The sequence below is a fragment of the Pelodiscus sinensis genome, chromosome 16 (assembly GCF_052426305.1).
Source record: "Pelodiscus sinensis isolate ZL-2025 chromosome 16, ASM5242630v1, whole genome shotgun sequence".
Classification (NCBI taxonomy): Eukaryota; Metazoa; Chordata; order Testudines; family Trionychidae; genus Pelodiscus; species Pelodiscus sinensis.
Genome location: NC_143067.1, coordinates 37257378 through 37277176, shown reverse-complemented (window position 1 = coordinate 37277176; position 19799 = coordinate 37257378). Strand labels below are relative to the sequence as shown.

General features: G+C 43.3%; 1 protein-coding gene across 4 annotated transcripts in view; it reads right to left on the bottom strand.

Moving 5' to 3' along the window:
- The window catches only part of KCNIP1 (potassium voltage-gated channel interacting protein 1), a 464782-nt gene that overhangs the window by 181912 nt on the left and 263071 nt on the right, over positions 1–19799 (bottom strand). The window contains exon 1 of one of the 4 annotated variants that reach the window (XM_075900152.2): positions 19138–19658. The exons of the other annotated variants lie outside the window; for them this stretch is intronic. The gene's annotated coding sequence lies outside the window, so the exon portion shown is untranslated. Of the gene's footprint in view, positions 1–19137; positions 19659–19799 lie in introns of those variants that run through there. 4 annotated transcript variants of the gene reach the window in all.

The following is a 19799-nucleotide window of genomic DNA, read 5'->3' as shown; positions in this document are numbered from 1 at the left end:
ATCTTCTCGATTACTCTCCCCCACATAGGGTATTTGAACATGGCAGAGCAACATTCATTAACATCTCTCCATAGACCAGAGCGCAGAAATGCAAGTCCATATGTTCTTGGCTGCTTGGAAAATTATTAATTTTTTTCATGTGTAAATTCTAAACTAATTTATTTTGCAGACAGCGAGCAGCTATTCTTGGAGCCTGGGTGGGGGATAGATTTTGATTAGTGGCTGTTTTATTGTACTCCACTTGCAAATTCAGTGTCCTGTTTTACAAGGGGAATCTGTCAAAATCGCTCACTTTACCCTCCAATTCCTTTCTAATTTGCGGGTGTGTTTCTGTGTCTGAGTCATGGCACATTGGGGAGTTCAAAGATGTTTTCTTGCTTTCAAAGAACGGTCTGCGTACAAGTTGTCCCAAGTCTGATATGCAGCAGGGTTGTGGTTTTGTTCGTGATTGAGTGCTGCTGCAGCGTGTTTCTTTTACAGCTCTAGTTATTCCAGGAGATGTGTATAATTTATACGTTCAATAGATTTCTAATCAGGCATTCACGTACGACTTCCTTCATCTCTCACTTGGATGTTTGATTTTCCACAGTAATTGGTTTTGCTGCGTTTGTGTTTACTTCTATGACCTGTGGTAAACGCATACTTTTCTAGTTGAGGGCTGGTGTGCCGATACCTACAATAGTGTGTTAATTTTTAAGACAACAAAGTCTTTTTGTATATGGTTTCAACACACAGGGCATATGCAGTGTTGTGCAAAAGCACCTCCACGTCTACTGGAACAAAGTTATGCAAGGTACCATGAGCAGGCATTTTTAATCCATTGAGATGCTATATGCTTATAGGGATTTAGCAATGGGCCAACTCTGAGAATTCAAGGAACACAGAAGGTTTTGCTTCAAGGACAATGGTATGACACATAGCAGGGCTGAGGGAAGAAATCCTCTGTACTAACATTTGCTTCAAAGGCAAAGGAGCAACCCCATTAAACTGAAATAGGCAGCACAGCAAATGAAAATACGTTAATCCTGCACGGTCAATGACAGGCTAGCGCACAGCGTGGGAGATGCCCAAATCTTCCCTTTCGGGATAGGGCCCAGGCCTCAGGGAAGCTGGCTTCTGGCTGGCTATGGAAGGTGACGTGAGGGCAGGGCTGGCCCGAGCCATTCGTGCGCCCCGGACTCCGGGAGTGTGGCGCTGCCCCTGGCGCCTGCACGGCCCTGGCCCCGGCCCCGCCCCCGCCCAGTCCTGCAGCCCCACGCGGCGCCCCCTACAATGGGACACCCTGGGCGGTAGCCCGGTCAGCCCGTAGCTTGGGCCGGCTCTGCGTGAGGGGTCAGGTACATTATTCGCGGTTCCTCTCCAAAGTGGGATACACAGGAGGCAAATCCAGTGGCGGCTGCCTCATTGTCTTCCTTTCCACATGCCAGGGCTTTCTCCACAGAGCATAGGCAGGAGTGACATCCCTCTGCAAGGCATTTGGCCCGTATGCTGACATATGACAGGCCCCCCAAAAATGCAGCACTGCATTTCCGCACACACAATATTTCCCATGGATAATGTGTCCCCAACTCTCTAGATGACTTTGGCACCTAAGTTCCATGGGCTTTCAATGAGACACGGGCTCAAGGCTTCAGGGACTTTGGAAAATGGCACTTAAGAACTTTTGAAAATGTTACATCCTATCCACATCCAAACAAAAAAGTCTAATTGAAGTTAGCGGTGACATCAAAGGGTTTCCATTATATTTATTAATACGTAGCACAGGGAATGCCGACATGCCATGATGTAACTAGAAAATGTATACGTAACCGCTATAAGTATTCTAAAAACACATTTCTTCTTCTCCTTTAGAATTTGATTTTTTTTCTTACAAGTCTCAGCGCTCTCAGAATGGCCCATCACCCCCCCTAAGACAGTGGAAGTGAACTGGTATTTCATCTGTATCAGGTTATTCTACCATACAATGGAAAGGGTGCTGAGCTACTTCAAAGTCTGTTTAGACAATTATTTGGCTTGCCATCACCAAGACATCTGAAATCCTCACAATCTTCAGTTTGTTCATCCTCCCTGTCAGGTAGGGAGGTGCTAGTGTTACCATTTTACAGATGAAGAACTAGGAGACTAAGTGACTTGACCAAGGTCACACAGGGCATCGGTGCCAGAGCAGATAACTGGACACATGGTTTCTGAATTCCAACCTGGTGCTCTAACTACAGGACCATTATTCCTCACATTTGTGTGGACTCATCAGTGGTTTGCCAAGGAAGTATGATTACTGTGAAGAGGCAATGACAGCGGGGTGAGAAGGCAATATTGTTAGCACATTGGACCCAATACCTGACATCAGCTGAAGTCAGTAGAAAGGGTCTCTCTGGCTTTTGGGGCTTTGGACCAGGCTTTGTGAATATGTTGCTAAGGAAGGGAACTTTCTTCTGACCTTACTAACAATGAGAGGTCTCCAAGCCTGCTCACCATGAGCAGCAAAACTAGACCGAGGGATAAAGAACAAAGAGGAGAAGGGTATTAATGGTTTTCAATGTGTGGCTCCGTGCTGAACCCCACAGCATGTTCTTTTCTAATTTCTGCATCCAAACGTTGTGCTGTCTGACATTGAGCAAATGCTGGCTGTGAAACTCCTCTCTCATTTGTCTCCTCTCCTTTTTCCCCATGCGTCCATTATTTCTGGGGCTGTTGGCAGCGCTCAGCGCTGGTGGCAGCAGCTTTCATCCTTTTCATTTTGTATTGAAAAAGCTCAGCTGGGAGTTTTAAACAGATGAGCCCAAAATGCGGCTTTTGAAATTAAAAAAGCAAAAAGTGCAAACGGCTGCTGAGAGCGCTATCGAAACGGTTGGAAGACGGGTGGAAGGACCAGCTCTCAAGGACAAGCAGCTGATTCCCCACCAAATAATTTGGCCAACAGCTACTGGTTTCTGCGCTGTATTATAGATCTGTCTGTCCTGGGAAAACGGGACAGAAGAAAATGGTTTCAGTTCAAGCTTCAGCCAATAGAAGTTACCAGGTGAGACTGTTATAGTTGCAAAAGTGCCACCATTCTCCTCAACTTCTCCTCTCTTGGGACTGCATTCAAGTGCAAGGATATTACTCCCCTGCCCCCCATTCCTTAGGGAGTATCTTCAGTTCCCCTTGGGGAGGGAACAGGGTAAGAGAATCAGAAGAGGAAGTAGAAGTAACACCTGGTGGTGGGGTTTGGTAAGAGGAACCTCAGGACGGGATGGGGAGAGAGAACATGCTGAGGCTACCTAGTCCACGCGATTAAACAAAGCACGGTGTCCACACAAAAGGCTTTAAAAATAACCCAGTTCTAATTATCTTTTGAAGAGAGATTCCAGTTGCAAGGCACAGCACTAGCCCTCTCAAGATCTGGAATCATTTTGCATTAAAGTAGCTTCCCAAGAGCCCTGTGAGGGGCTAGGCATGTTTTATGGTGATGGGAGCTAATGCACAGAGATAAATGATGTGACCAAGCTCAGACAGGAAACCTGTGGCAGAGCCAAGAAGCGAATCCAAGTATCCTGAATTTCAGTCCTGTGGTTCAACCAAGATCACCCTACTTTGGGATCTGCACCTACATTTAGCTTAGGAAACTTTTGTAACATTGCATTAAACTAGCTGCCTGCTCTTTTAGGCTTGTTTACACTAACCCTGACATTGATCTAATCTACATGACTTTAGCTACACAAATAGCATAGCTAAAGTACACAGACTTACCATTGTAAGGTTGGTATATGCTGCTGTCCTATCAAGGCTACTCTCCTCATCTCTGTGGAGTACCAGAGTCAATGGGAGGACACTTGGAGATCAATTAATCATGTCTAAAGCAGGCATGATAAATCGATGGCCAGTGGATTGATCGCTGCAAAGTCAGCCACTGCATAGTGGAGACAAGTCCTTAGGCATGTTCTTGATCCCACATAGATTGTGATTGTTACCAGATCTGGTAACAACCACACTATCAAAACAAAGAATGTTTGTGCCACCATCTAACACTTGAGGGCTTCATGCAAGAAACATCAGGAGGGAAAGAAATACTAGAAAAATAGTGAAGACTTGGGTGACAAACATTTTCTAATTCTAATTTTTTCCGTCAAATACTGTCACTTTCAGCAATGGACTTTTTAACAACATGTTTATTGGAAACATGGTTTTTGAAAAATTTCTAGTAACAAAATTAAAACAATTGTTTACTAATGGTCATGGTTACCTTTCTGGCCTCGACAGGTTCTGTAACCTTGAGCTCATGTACTCCTCCAGCGTCCTTCTTACACAGGGGCAAGGCTAACTGAATTAGAAAGTGTATTCTGTAAAGCATCACTTCTGTGAGAGCTATGTGAACAAGTGAAAAGTAATGAGCATCATAGTGTCTTGGAATATCTATCCCCCTTCTCTCCTTCTTTGGATTTGTATGTTGCATAATGTGTGTGTTTTCACTACTTAATAGTAATAGAATCATGAAGGGGGGGAGGAGATTTCTGAAGATATTTAGAATTAGGCTAAAAAGTCTGGTTTTGCAAATCGATTTGTTCAGTTTATTTTTTCTACTTCACCACAGGATTCAGCAAAATGAATTGACCAAGAATATTAACAATTCAAAGGACTGGACAAAAGCCCCTCCACCCTCCAAAAAAGCACAATTTGGACTACTAGTAAAATCCTTTGAATCCAGAAGACTGTACTGTGAAGCAATTGTAAGCACAGCAGCATCAACTTTGGACAAAGTGGGTCAGGTATTTAATGGAAAAGCACTCAGTGATGCTGAAGAAAGATGATTCCCCTCCCCCTTGCTTTGCAGAAAAACAAACCTCAATTAAACCAAAAACCCAGTGCCAAGGACTTTGGGAAATCAAAAGCATCTTAACACAGTTTGGACCTCACCATCACAAATGTATAGCTCAACTGTCTGAGGGCACGAATTTTCTACCAATGCACGTGTTTACGTTATCCACGAAATCAACTCTCCGTAAACAACAATACCCTTTCAACTTGAACTGTAATGGTTGGAATAGGGTTGCCGCCAGGTGTCCGATATTCAACCGGACAGTCCAGTTTTTGGGACCTCTGTCCGGTAAAAAAATTCAGAAAGGAACGGACATGTGCAATGTCCAGTATTTTCTGGTTTTCCAGCTGGGTGCTTGATGGAAGCCTGGCAGGGGCGAGGGAGAGTGGCTGGGAGGCGGAGCGCAATTGGCGCTGGGAGCCTCTGGTTGCGTGTGACGTAGGAGTGATGCCTTGGGGAGGAGGAGAATCCCTGTCCGTGCTCCTGAGCGCTGGTCAAGCGTGTTGCGGAGCCGTAGCCAGACTCTCTCGTGCTTCGCTGGGACTGTGCGCGGGACAGGCAGCGCCCTGGGATCTGCATGTGCCCGGGTCAGTCCCGCTCCCCACAGGCTGAGTTTCTCCCCCTTGCTTCCCCTGACTCCCTCCCAGCCAGACCTGATTCCTGCCGGCCGGTTTTCCTCCTCCCGATCTCCCCTGGCCAGCCCCGCTCCCCTCCCAGCTGATCCCTTTTCCCCTCCCCCACCTCCCTTGATCAAGTGTGTCCAGTAAACCTAGGTTGGAAAGAGGTTTGTAAGTCAATGGTTTAAAAAAAAAAGTTTCCTATTTGAAGATAAACCAGGACAAGACTTCCTGGCTTCACCAGAGTTCCCCCTGGGAGTTGTAATCTGTCAGGGTCAGACTCCTCATGGCAGTTCTCCTTGGCTCCAAACCACACCCCTTTATGGTCTCTGCCAGCCATGCCTGCCCTCCCCCCATTAACCACAGCAACTCAGAAACCATAAGCACAGAGACGGGAGCTTTGGGCCTCATTGGCATTTTGGCCTCTTCATGTCACTCAGAATGGCACAGAAACAACCGTAGGTCTAAAACCAGCAATGTACAACTGTAAGGAAAGGCAAATAGCATTTGTCGTCCTCTTCCTCTGTGTATGCGGCTTCTCTCATCCCCAAAGTGCATGAACAGTGATCTAGTTTAATTACACTGCAGTTAAAAGCAGAGAAAGAGCTAACATTGTTAACCCTTCTAACAGTTTGAAATTGGAGTTTACTCACAAAAAAACTCCACGTAAATTGAAATTTGAGTTAACAAAAAACTCTCCCCAAATATTGGTTCAATCAAAAGCCATTTTCTCATAGCAAAGTTTGGATGAAAAAACTGGTCGGCCATAATAACTCTATTAATTGTTTTATGATCAGTCCCAGATCATAAAACAAACCATGACAAAACTAGTCCAGAGCAGCATCTAGTGGGAGGCCCATGCTAAAAATCAAGCCTTTGGAACTTGCACAGGGACTGGTGTCATTTATTCCTACAAACCATCACAGCAGCCGCTTTGCATTTCAGCGAACACTTCAGCAGTCCACCTGCATGCATGCCGATGGAAAGCCACACTACAGGAAAATACTCAAGCCAGGTCCCCTTCCTATGAAGAAAGATAATGAGGAAGGTGATAAAGAGTGGTTTAATTTGCAAGTAAAGTACTTCCCAGGGGGTTGTTGTCATGCACAATTTTTTGACATTTGACATTAGTTTTCCTAAAATTAAATAACCCATCACTGAGTTAAACATTTATTGAACTGCTCCACGACCTCTCTGGATTGCCCATTTCTTTGTCCTTTGAGAGGATGAAGCTACACTTCTGAAACCTTACAAACACAAGGGCTCAGCTCATTTCCAAGGATGGCATGACTAATTTAATACCAGGGAACCGGAACTGAGCTGTTGAATCAAAGTGAAGAAACAAGCACATCATCTCTGGAACCTGTATCCAGGGCACATTCTTAGGGCCGTAATAAAATGTTCTTGTTGACAGCAAGCCACAGACAACAGAAAAAAACCCTAGGTTATGGGATACATGTGCAAATACTTTCATGCTCAGACACGATGAATTCCACTACTGTTTACATGTCTGAAACCTTTGGAAGCTTAAATCAAGCAATTAAGTCTGGCATTGCAATTAAGGTAGTGGGCAAATGCTCAAAGAGAACATGAGATTGATTTCTGATTCTGCCACCGACTTTCTGCATGACTCTGGGCAATTTATCTAATCTCTGTGCCACTGTTCCCCTCCCTGGGGAGAATAACGCTACTTTTCTGCATTTGCTTGTTTTGTCTGTTTTGAAGGTCAACTCTTTGGAGCACGGAGTCTCTCCATGTGCATGCATAGCACCTCGCTTAGAGGAATGCCGATCCTAGTTTGGATCAAAGTAAAAAATAATCCTAGTGGCCTGTTGGAAGAAAAATGCCAATCTTTTGACATGATACCTTTAGGGTTGCCAGAGGGTTTTTGAAAAAATACTGGGAAAAAAAAGAAGGATCAAAGAACCCCAAGAGTTGTTAAGAAAAAAAAAACAAAAACCAGCGTGGCCCCTTTAAGAAATGCTTTGCTTTTGAGGCTTTTTGGCCCTGCCAGTAGCCGCCTGTCGTCTTGCCTCCCTGCCCCGGGCCAGACAGCTCCCCTGAAGAACCCAGTAAGCACCTGAGATTTCCTGTTCAGGAAAAAAACCACAAAATACCGGACATTTTAGGTATCTGGTATTTTCTTGAAATTTTTTTACCGGATAGGAGGTGAAAATACTGGACTGTCCTGTTCAATACCAGACACCTGGCAACCCTAGACACCTTGCTATGAAGGTAGCACTCTGGAGACCAAAAATTGGTGAGTTAATTTTCCACACAAATGGGCACGACAGAGCTATCAGTAGGCATGATCTTAGTATGCCAATCACAGCGCACGTGCATTTTCAAGTGCCAAAGGTTTGCACGTGTTACCCTTTGGAAAACTGGGCATTTATGCTTCCAGTTATGTGTCTGCCTATCCCTTTTTACTGCCAAGGGTCTGTTTGGCTCTGTCTCATCGACTGCATTTCATCTTCCATTTAAACCAGGGGTGGGGAACCTTTTTTGGGTCAGGGGCTGCTGACCATAGGGAAAAAAATCAGTTGGGGCAACACACAAGTGAGAAGCAAAAAGGAAAAAAAAACCCCACCCTCACTGATGTGACCCTTGACTGAGAAGCAGAAAGACACTCCCCACATTCCTCTCACACACCAGAGCTTTGGGGAGTCCAGGCTAGTAGATTTTGTGTGCTCCAGCCCCACGGCAGAGATGGCTGGGGGGAGGAGGAGGGGAAGGAGTCCCAACCTTTGGGGACCAGAGGGGAGGGAGTCCCAACCTTTGGGGGCCAGATCCAGGCAAGCCAGTGACCACATCCGGCCCCTGGGCCTTAGGTTCCCCACCTCTGATTTAAATGCACTTCCCCTTCGATCTCCCCTGTGATATTTGAAGCCACTTAGCCCCATTCGTGTCTTTCCCCTCCTTATGTACTAGGGACCGTCACCTGCTGTGCAGAATATGCCCAGACAATGCTTAAGGAGGAAACATCTCTCTCATCAAAAGAGTCAAGAAGTGGATCACATTCCTCTCAAACTGATTTATCTTCTTGCTCGCCTTCCTGTCTAGGATGGTTATGTATACACCAGCTGCTTTTTTCAATTGAGTAGGCTGCCTGCCAGAGTAAAAATTAACTTTCACCCTGATGTGGAAGAAGAATGGGATGGTAGCACTGTGGCAGTGATTGATATCAGTTCCAGCCAGTCCATGTGGAATGGGAAGATATTGAAAATGCGCTTTAAAGTAAACACAGAATTTCAGTCTTTTTTAAAAAAATGTGCCCTCAATTTATGCCACAATGGAAGATAGGGACTGACCAGAAAGGATACATCTTTAAAGGGGATTGCAAGAGAAATGATAAGCCTTGTATGGCTTGGGTTGAAGCCACTACAGACTACCTGTTATTTGCACTGTTATATTTGTAGTGCCCTCTCCTCAGACCTCAACTGAGCTGCTAACAAAAGAGGAGCATATTCTCTCTCTCCATCCCATTTTTCCTCTTCTTCACATACCTTTGTGAAGCTAAAATGTATGTAAAAGACATGATGGCTGTGTCTAGACTTGCAAGTTTTTCCACAAAATCAAATGATTTTGCGGAAAAACTTACCAGCTGTCTACACTGGCCGCTTGAATTTCCGGAAAAGCACTGACGATCTCATGTAAAATCATCAGTGCTTTTCCGGAAATACTATGCTGCTCCCGTTTGGGAAAAAGCCTTTTTCCGAAAGACTTTTGTGCAAAAGGGCCAGTGTAGACAGCATAGTACTGTTTGCCGCAAAAAAACCCTGATCGCGAAAATGGCGATCGGGGCTTTTTTTGTGGAAAGCCACGTCTAGATTGGCCACGGACGCTTTTCCGCAAAAAGTGCTTTTGCAGAAAAGCATCCTGCCAATCTAGACGCGATTTTTCCAAAAATGCTTTTAACGGAAAACTTTTCCATTAAAAGCATTTTCGGAAAATCATGCCAATGTAGACGTAGCCTATTTGTTTAGCGTTGTATTGGTTTAATAGCTGAAGGACAGAGGCCATGTATCAGCAGCTACATTCGTTTTCACCAGCTGAGCATTTAGGTCTGTGTCTCTGTATTTACTTGTACAGGACCAAGCACTCTTAAATGACTCCATAGGGCCGTTGCAGGTAGATGCAATCAGTAGGAAGGTATTCTTTATTGCTAATTATTGCATTCCAAAATGAATACAAATACAGTGAGGAGTAGAAAAGAATTTAAGTCTGTAGCCTTGTGTTTCAGATACGGTGCCCAAAAATCACAGACATCTGCATGTCTGGTCACTACAAAGGATAAATAATTAGTCGATTGTGTACATGTTCTGTCACTAACATAGGGAAAGCTTTAAATTACATGTGTAGTCTCCATGCTACGGACTTCTATCGTTTTAGAGTTTAATAATTTTGTGCCTTTCCTTGAAGGCTCTCAAAAGTACGTCCTGGACATGGAGATGAAAAAGTTTACTCTGGGAGACAGGATGGGGAAAGCAGAAATTTTGTTCACAGTCCTTTGTGTTGACAGCCAGAACTCACAAACCCATTCACGGCAGGTCTATACTAGATCTAGAAGGTTGGCTTAAAGTACACAACTCCAGCTACATAAATAATGTAGCTGGAGTAGATGTACCTGAAGCCGACTGATGCCATCTCCACAACGGAAGGTCAATGGAAGCAAATGTCAACTTCCCTTACTCCTTGCCAATTGAGGAGTACCGGTGCTGAACTGGAGCGCCCTCAGCGTTCAATTTAGTGGGTCCTTACTAGACCTGCTAAATTGAAAGCCAGATCGATCTCGGGCATGGTAAGTATAGAGGCGGCCTCAGGTGTAGATATCTAGACATTTTAATTAGCTCTAAAACATTTTTTATTAAAACCTATAAACAAATAAGAACGTTGCTTTCTATTCCACATGTTCACACCCTTGTATTGCTCGATGTTCATGAATATTTGAACATGCTGATTCATTTCTATGGATGTTCAGAAGCAGTGCATTTCCAGATCTGACTCAATTCCTTTTGAGTGGTTTAAAGGGCAGGACAGCCAGCCAGGAAAATAAACAATTCCACATTACGGAGCAAGTGACCAATCACAAGGGCTGAACAGCAAATTGATGGAACACTTGCTACAAACAGTTCATGTAGAATCTAGAGTTCAAAATGTATGTCTTTAAGTCTACTCATTTAAATACCTGGGATAATGCACACATTTTCAAAAACCAGCAGCAGTTGTACAGACAGTTTTGTGAACAGGAAAAATAAAATGAAATGAATAGTTCAGTGAACACTGTTTGAGACCTGTAGCTAACCCCAGGGATCGTCTTTCGAGCATTTCTGTAAGCAAAAAATTGAAGGCAAAGACCCGTGTCTCTCCAACATTGTAACATGCATAGAAAACAGGTTGCAAATAGCTATGCCACAGCCATTATCATCAAACTAGTACCACTCAAATCATCCTTTTCCTTTGTATGGTGGTGGACATCAACTAAGAGGACATGGGGCATTGGCCAGGACTAAATCAGGCCTTTTTATCTATTTGTGAATACAAATTTCCAACACCATTGACACTGTTTCTCTTTGGATGCACAACATTGTTGATGTCAACATAGATGGGCACCAGTCAGGTTGCGTTCTCTTGTTCACATTCACCTAATTACGCCAGTCAGCCAAACTTGCTGCTCTACAAATAGCAGTACTGTCGTGTGCATCTTATTGGCATCTGTTGCAACTATATTCATTTAAAAAGTGATCAGTCACACCGAGCTGAACTGCAGCATCTGGTTTTGCATCTGAATGTCAGCATATGAATAGGGCGATGGTTTCACCTCAGAAACTCGGATGCCAAGTTTCCCTCCTACACTCTGGAATTGGACATTTAAGGCAAGATTCTCTCCCCCTTAGTGATGCTCAATAGCACCTTGGTAGTCCCGCTGAGTTGAATGGAGCTACTTAATGAGTAAGAGACTGCTCGTAAGAAATGAAGGTGGCAGAACCAAGCCCCGAAGAGAAAGGAAAAGTCTTCCAGGCACACTTCCTAAAGGAAATAAATAAAAGCCTGATAAATGTAAGTACCTTGGCAATTGTATAGGGAGAGTTGCCTTGTATATTGCCGTGGAGATTGGAATGCTATGAAATGCAGCAGTCAAGAGGAACATCTCTGCAGTCTTCCCTCCCTGTGGTTCCCTCAGCAATCCCTCTTCTGAATTTACTTGAAAAGTGCTTGGATAGTCCAAGAGAACTATCCCCTCTTGTTGAAGCCATGGAAGCCCTTCTGCTACAGATTAAACATTCCTAGTCCAGCACCGTCAGCACCTAACCAGTGCCAAGCAGAGAATTTGTGGAACCATGGGAGGTCAGTATTGTCTAGCAGCATTACCAACACTTCCACTAATTATTGGGCTCTTAAAAGACATTTAGGGTATGTCTAGACTACATCGCTCCATCGACGGAGCCATGTAGATGACTTTACTAGACATAGGAAAATGAAGCGGCGATTTAAATAGTTGCAGCTTCATTCACATCAAAATGGCCGCTGCACTGTGCCGTCATTTCACGAGGCATACCGGAGCAGTCGACAAAGGCTTCCCTTGTCGACCGCGGCACGTCCAGACTGTCCCGCTGTGCCGTCAAACAGCTGATCAGCACAGCGCGGTGGCCATTTTGATGTAAATGAAGCGGTGATTATTTAAATTGCTGCTTCATTTTCCTGAGTCAAGTAAACTCATCTATATGGCTCTGTCAACGGAGCCATGTAGTCTAGACATACCCTTAGTGGTAAATTCGTGCTAAAGATCAAACACTGAAAGCCAGGACTGATGGTTGTAAGCAAACTTACGGGATTGTGGAAAGTTTGGCCACACCCATGATAAGTGGACATCTGCTAACTAAAATCATGCCGGACCACGGGTGTTACTGTACCAGAGAATTTCAGCCTGTGTTAGATTGCCAGTGATTGCCCTGAAGTTCATAGCATCACTTTCCATTTACACTTATGTAACAGAGCAGAATCTGACCCATTTAAATATGCCAATTTACACTGCACTCACCTTAGTTTATTGGCATAGAACTGGGAGAACAACTTTTTTTTTAAGACTCTGGCAGTTCTGAAAAATAAATTAATTTAAAAAATCTGTTCAGGTTTACACAAATCCAAAAATAGCAAAATGTTTTGAGGAACTGAGAAAAAATAGGTTTGGGGTCAAATAAAACATTACTCCTCCTAACTGTAATCCACAGACATTCATGGCGACAAGCACAAGTCAGGGACAAAGAATGAGAATGTCTCTATAAGCATGGTAGATGGGCACTCACCTAGAAGGTAGGCACTCAGATCTGAGTCCTTATTCCAATGATAGTTTAACTATTTATAACGAGTGGAACAGCTTCAACAGCAGAAACTGAGGCTATGTCTACACTGCAGGCTTTTTGTGCAAGAAAAGATCTCTTCCGCAAAAACTTCTTCCACAAGAACACATCCACACTGCAAAAGCTCATTGGAAAGGTGATGCTCTTTGCGAAAGAGAGCTTCCAGACTGCATGGACTCTCTCTTTCAAGAAAGCTCTGCTTGCCATTCACAGAATGGCCACCAGGGCACCTGTGCTTCTTTTTTGTGCTGCTTTTGCGCAAAAAAAACCCTGTTTCCCGTGCACACACAGCTTTGTGCACAAGAGCTCTTGAGCAAAAAGGAGTTATTTCTCATAGAAAGAGGAATACCTACACCGCAAAAACTTCTCTGATCTGTAGATATACTGTAAATTTTCTTACACAAAAATGTGCTTGAGGTATGGACACTCCATGGGTTATTACGCAAAAACCCTGTAGTGTAGACGTAGCCTGCGAGGCCTGCCAAAAAAGACCCCATAACTGAGTGAGGGACTCCACTTCTAGCAGAGTGGAGAATTCAAGACCTTCGACATTGTTTTGAACAAAAGTATTTGGCAAATTTCTGTCAAACTGACACTTTTTTTTGGCAAATAAATCATTTATCAAAAATCCTCACTCAGTTTTGATTGGCACATGGTACGCGTGCCCGGGTATAATGCACTTTTATGTCTGAGGTACCTCTGTCAACACCATGGCACGTTTTTCTGCTTGTGGCTGAATGGCAGGATCTGCATAGTAAATCTCTCTCTCTCTCGACTTTGCTGGAGTGCCATCTATTTCTGTAGCATTAATGCACTTCACAGCCCATCTCGCACCATGCAGGGCAGTGAGTAGCTACAGACAACTCATTATACCGTATATATATTTGATACAATATTACACCCTGCGGGGAGCAGATTGCGAGATATTTAAACTCTAGTAACGAAGTACTTCCAAGCTCAATGAATTACTGCTGCTGTCCCATTAAATTCCCGCCTGACTGAGAGGCAGCAGCGGCGGCGGCTGCTGCCCACCAATGAGCACTCTTGGAGCGGAGCGTGAGTCTGGCTTCCATGCTGAAGCCGCTATGTGAAATCAGCCTGATGGGATGGCTCTCAGCCAGGCAGAAACCCTGTGAGGGGCCGAGATTTCTTATTTGAAATAATTATGAAAAATGGGAATGAAAATAATCCTTAGGGTGGTCATCTCAAGCGAGGAGACAGAGGGCAAGTTAAAGGAGAGTGCGTTAGGCCTGTCATTTAACAGCGCACACACATTTTTGGAGCAAGGAGTCCAAAGTGTAAAGAGCCCCCGAGTGTTCTGGCTTTGTTTTAAACATAGTTCACTACTCAGCACCCATCTAACTGGAACCACTGTGGTTGCCCGGTACTGGATGTGGGCAGCTACAAAAAAGCGCACTTAGGGTACGACTAGACTACAAGCCTCTTTCGAAAGAGATCATCTAGACATCCACAAGACTTCCGAAAAAGCAATCCTCTTTTTCGAAAGAGAGCACCCAAGCAATCTTGATGCGCTCTTTTGAAAAAGCTCTGTTTGCGTTCAAGAACGCCTTTTTTCGAAAAAGCTCTTTTGAAAAAAAGGCGTTCTTCCTCGTAAAATGAGGTTTACTGCTGTCGAAAAAATGGCCGCGTTCTTTCGATTTAATTTCGAAAGAATGCGGTGGTAGTCTAGATGCAGGTGAAGTTTTTTCGAAAAAAGGCTAATTTTTTTAAAAAAACTGTGTAATATAGACATGGTCTTATTGCTAATACCGCCTCTTGCCCGACTTACAGCATCTGTGATCCATACCAGCTCTGTCTGCGCCAGCATAGAGGTCAAATTTAGGATTGGGGGTCCATAAGAATGCAAATCTAATGCACATAGCCCATTATGTAGGGGTAAGTACCCCCTTTCCACACCACTCATGTAGACGTTAGGAGGTTGTCACTGGCCTGCCCATGGGGGGGTGGGTTCCAATTCTGCCAATGCCCATCTAGTTGTGCCACACCAAGCCCACTGACTGAAGTGAGAAAGGGTAGTTTACTCCAGGAGGTCTTTTCAAAGTGCCCAGCTCTGTTAGAATGCCAATTTGTTTAGAGAACTGGTGGCAGAAACTTTCACCAGCACTTTGTTTACAGACACGAGCAACCAGGCAAGAGCACTGAGGCTCTGATTGGATTAAAAAATGTTTCCTGGATTTTCTGAACAGGCTTTAAAGCTTCAGGGAGTTTTTTACCCTGTGCTCATTATTCTCTGGGCTAAGCCAAATAAATCAACATTCTGACTCAAGGGAAATTTCCCCGAGAAAGGACCTCAAGAAAGTCTAGTGAGTTACAGCTGCTGGTTCTCTGTCAACAAAAGCACAACGTCATGCTTTTTGAATACCCAGACAGCATGGACAAGTGGAATGAACATGGGACCGGGAACCAGGAGCTCTCAAATTCTTGTCGGCTCCACCAATGACCTTGTGGGTATGTCTATGTTGCACTTAAAAACCTGCAGCTGGGCCCATATTAGTGGAGATAGGATAAGGGGCATGTGCTAAAGCGCTGGTAAACTGCAGTGTAGACATGCAGGCTTTGCAAGACCTCATCAGTGGAAGGGAGGATCCCAGCGATGCGGCTCCTGCCTACACCTGGATACCTGCACTGCAATTAAACAGCCCCTTAGCCTGAGCCCAAGTCAGCTGGCCCAACAGTAGGGTGCTTAACTGCAGTGGAGACGTAGCCTAAATGGCTACGACTAATATGTCCGAAGTTGCCACTAACTTCAGGAGTTCCATATAACACTACTAAGGAGACAAATTCCCTAGAGGCACAAAGCAACACACAGCTCCCCTGGGCTTCAGCTCCTGCTGGTAACACTTGGTTGTTCTGAGCCTCAGAAGTGGAAGGTGTCATGTCACTGAGAACCCCCAAAAATGTTGCACAAAGTCGGTGGCCACTTCTGAAAGGCAACAACAGACTGGTGCCAGCGGAACACAGTCCAACAGAGATCTCTATCAATGGCAAATCTGAGCTCACGCCACATGTATTGAGGATAATACTTCAAAAGAAGGTGCTAAATATTAATATAGACAGTGTCTTTGTCTGTATACTGCATAGTCTAATAAGTACTTAGATTCCATCTGTTTCTGTGCAAATTACCTTTTTACTATTTTCTGGTTAAGCAGCTAGGGTATGTCTACACTACCCCGCTAGTTCGAACTAGCCGGGTAATGTAGGCATACCGCACTTGCAAATGAAGCCCGGGATTTGAATTTCCCGGGTTTCATTTGCATAAACCGGGCGCCGCCATTTTTAAATCCCAGCTAGTTCGAACCCCGTGCCGCGCGGCTACACGCGGCACGGAGTAGCTAGTTCAGATTAGGCTTCCTAATCCGAACTAGCTGTACTCCTCATTCCATTATTAGGTACATTATTAGCTGTACATCCTCATTCCTCATTAGGAAGCCTAATCCGAACTAGCTACTCCGTGTCGCGTGTAGCCGCGCGGCACGGGGTTCGAACTAGCCGGGATTAAAAAATGGCGGTGCCCGGTTTATGCAAATGAAGCCCGGGAAATTCAAATCCCGGGCTTTATTTGCAAGTGCGGTATGCCTACATTACCCTCCTAGTTCAAATTAGGAGGGTAGTGTAGACATACCCCTAGTTACTCAAGCAAACCACATGCAATTTAAGTTTTTGTGCACTCATTTCTGCTTCCCAGCGTATCAGACATTCGTTTTATTCTTGCTCAATTAATGTTATTCACAGAAGTTTGCTTTTCTCTGTTCTTCCCTGGATGAAGCGCTGTTGGCATATCTGGCTCCAAGCCCTTCATAGATGTTAGCTCCCAAAAGTCAAACACATGGGACTAGATTACTATACATTTACACATGGCGAGTAGCAGCATGTTTTACAGAAATCCCATGGACTTGAAGGGGACTAGTAATAGAGCTCTCAGTGGCTTGTCAAACAGAACAGCAATGACAGCATCCGATTGCGGCATACCCATCCAGTACACAAGATCTGAGAGCGAATGAATTGCAATGCAAAATGCAATGTCTTTTGCTGCACAGCATGAAAACGCAGTGCAACATCTCATTTTGGTAGCCCTGGCATTGCTCCATGTTATGGCTTAGATGCCATAGCGATAAAAGAGATATTACCAACAAAAATCAGGGCACACACAAGTGTATGTGTATGCATGGAGAGGGGAAGGGAGGTTCAAACTCATTATTATTCTGGATGATCCTTTGATGTTCTAGCGTCAAACAAAATTTACCATATGCTATTTTCAGTATAATACGCAAAATAACACTACTGTCAAACATTTTAAATGAATCAGCTTCAGAAAACAATCATATCCCACTCTATTTTCCCCTAAGAAATGCAAATATGCAAAGCAACCACCCCTTAAATGTTAATGGTACCAAATGTGCAATTCCCCGCTGGTGATATCAGCGTTCCTTGAAACTGAGGTGCTCAGACATATGCCTGTGTAATGCCAATGGAATCAATAGCATTTTCTTCTTAAATTTCCTTCAATTCTCATTTCTTATGAAGATGCAAAGAAGCTTCTGGTTTTTATATCAGCAAAGGAATTCTGAAAATGTGTCTTCAAATGCAATAATTCATAATAGACTTTGCTGAAGTTGGACAGTATTAACCATATATCAGAGAAGATGTGTAAAGTGTATCCTATGATAAAGAGTGCAGTCTTCTAAAGGCTGATGAAGGCCGAAATTATTGTGTTTTTCCTGAAGCAGTAAGTCTCATTTGCAGCTACTTATTTTACTAGAAATTGCAATGCTAAAGCCAATAAATAAAGCCATTGTTTATGGACATGGGTATCATATCACTAGAATTTCCAAATCTTATTTTCACTTACTTCTCATTTTTCCAAGCACCTAGGCTGTTAGGAAACAAAGCTGTTCAAAAGACAGCAAGAGTGAGAACCAGATAAGAGTACTAGAACTAGTAAGTACAGGACACAGTCACTGACAAAGTTACGCAACTCTTCTCCTCCCAATAAAGTACTTGCTGCTTGTTTCCTGGAAACTTGCTACTAAACTTTGTCAAAACTTTCTCTTTTGCAAGTTGTCATTAGCTCTGGAGCAAGAAAGAGTAATTGTCAAGTATCAGTAGCTAGCTGAAGGTTATTTTAATACTAGTGTACTTGTAGTTCCCCCATGAAAAATGGTCTGAAAGTTCCCATAAAATACCAGCTATTCCAAGGTATATTAAATTCAGGGACACTTAGACTTCACCGTAAATCTACTCCTTGCTTTAAAAATGAAACAGTCTCCACAGCCATATTTTGATCAAAAAAATCATTTTCCAAAACTCAGCTTCCTGCCTTTATCTACTTAATGTTTTCACGTTTCTGCATGAAGGACATTGTTTGTAAAACTGACGGAAGAAACTAGGAGTAGAGCAGCTTTCACAGTCAGTCCTTCACAAGTATTTTCAACAAAGGCTATTTACATTGCAATCAGGAAAGTATTCTCCTGAAACATTCATGAGGCTAGATATCAAGACTGAGAAGAGATGTTAACGATAAACATTCTGAAAAAAGGGCGAAGATGTGCCAAAGGAATTGTTTATCACAGAAAAGTGGTTCCAAAATAACCTTTGTTTTTTCTATAGTAACGGTACCGTTAGATGATATTTAATAATAAAGAATGCTTCAAGCAATAAGAATGAATGAGAAGTTATGATAATAAACTAAAATGAAAAGCTTCATTTTAATCAGAGCTCCAATATATAATTTACAGTTTACTAAAACCATACAGATCTGTATAGAAGTTCTTGAAAACAGCTTAATTATAGACAGATAATTGCTTAAGATAACCTGTGGGTCAAACTCTCCATAAAATTAGAGCTGCATTACTGTATGGAGAGATATAAAATATCTTACCTGTTTCATTTATCTAAAGAAAGCATCTTAAGTTATTTGAGCTTCTGTTCAGTTAGTCTGTTACCCAAACACTGCATACACACACACAGCTGAAAGAAGGATGCTCTGCAGAAAATGGTTTTGAGAGTCAAATATTTTCTTATTTTTTAATGTCCTACCTTCGTAACTGCCTTCTAGGAGACCCAGATGCTCAAGTGCTTTCACAAATGCAACAATTATCACCAGTACCACAATCATTTCAAGTCCCTCCAAGTTCATCTTGAAAAATTATTCAAGTGAAAGCATCTTTTTCTCAGGGAGCGTCCTGACTTCAGTGCTAGACTTTAATTAAAAAGCCCTCGTAGTCCAAGATATGCCACGGAACCAGAGAAACAGAGTGCAAAAGGACTCCAGCATATTGCCACCATAAAAATATTCTGTTGACAGCAAAATGAACACAAGGAACGCAAGGAAGTCATATCTTACCATGTCTGCATCACTTGCCTGCATGGATACAGATGTTTCAGTCTCTAAGGCAACAGAATATACAGTAGCCACTTTGTTTAGCATTTCTCCTCCGTGCAAGCCAAAATTCACCAAATCATTTTTAAGATCGGCTGCTTCCCCCCTCCCCAAACTAAGTTACAGATACAAATTGCTCTCATGCTGTGGTGCCTAGGAACAACCAAACCTGATCTGTTTGATGCCAAAATGAAACTTTAAGAAATGCAAAGCAATAACATGCAAACAAAACAAGCTACCACAGCGTTGCACGTAGACAGAAACCCATCTGCATTTAATTATAGGGGCTTAATAACATGTTGACCGACTTATCCGCCCTAGCGTAAGTCTATTTTATGTAGCATACAAGAATCTACCAATTAGAGTCAGCGTTGAGTGATTTAGAAATGAAGCACAGTGTTAAAGTTTGAAGATTAGCAAACTAGAAAAATCACATAGAGCATTGTTGCAAATTGCACATGGAGAAGGTGGGAGAACAACACTTAAGTTATCTCAGCTCTTATTTCATGGCTGATTCCGAAGGAGGAAGGGCAAATAATGGTGTCAAGGAGAATATACCCTTATTGCCAACGCTGTATGTAACCTACTTCTCAGCACACGGAAACTGCCTTTCAAAAGTGTTAAAA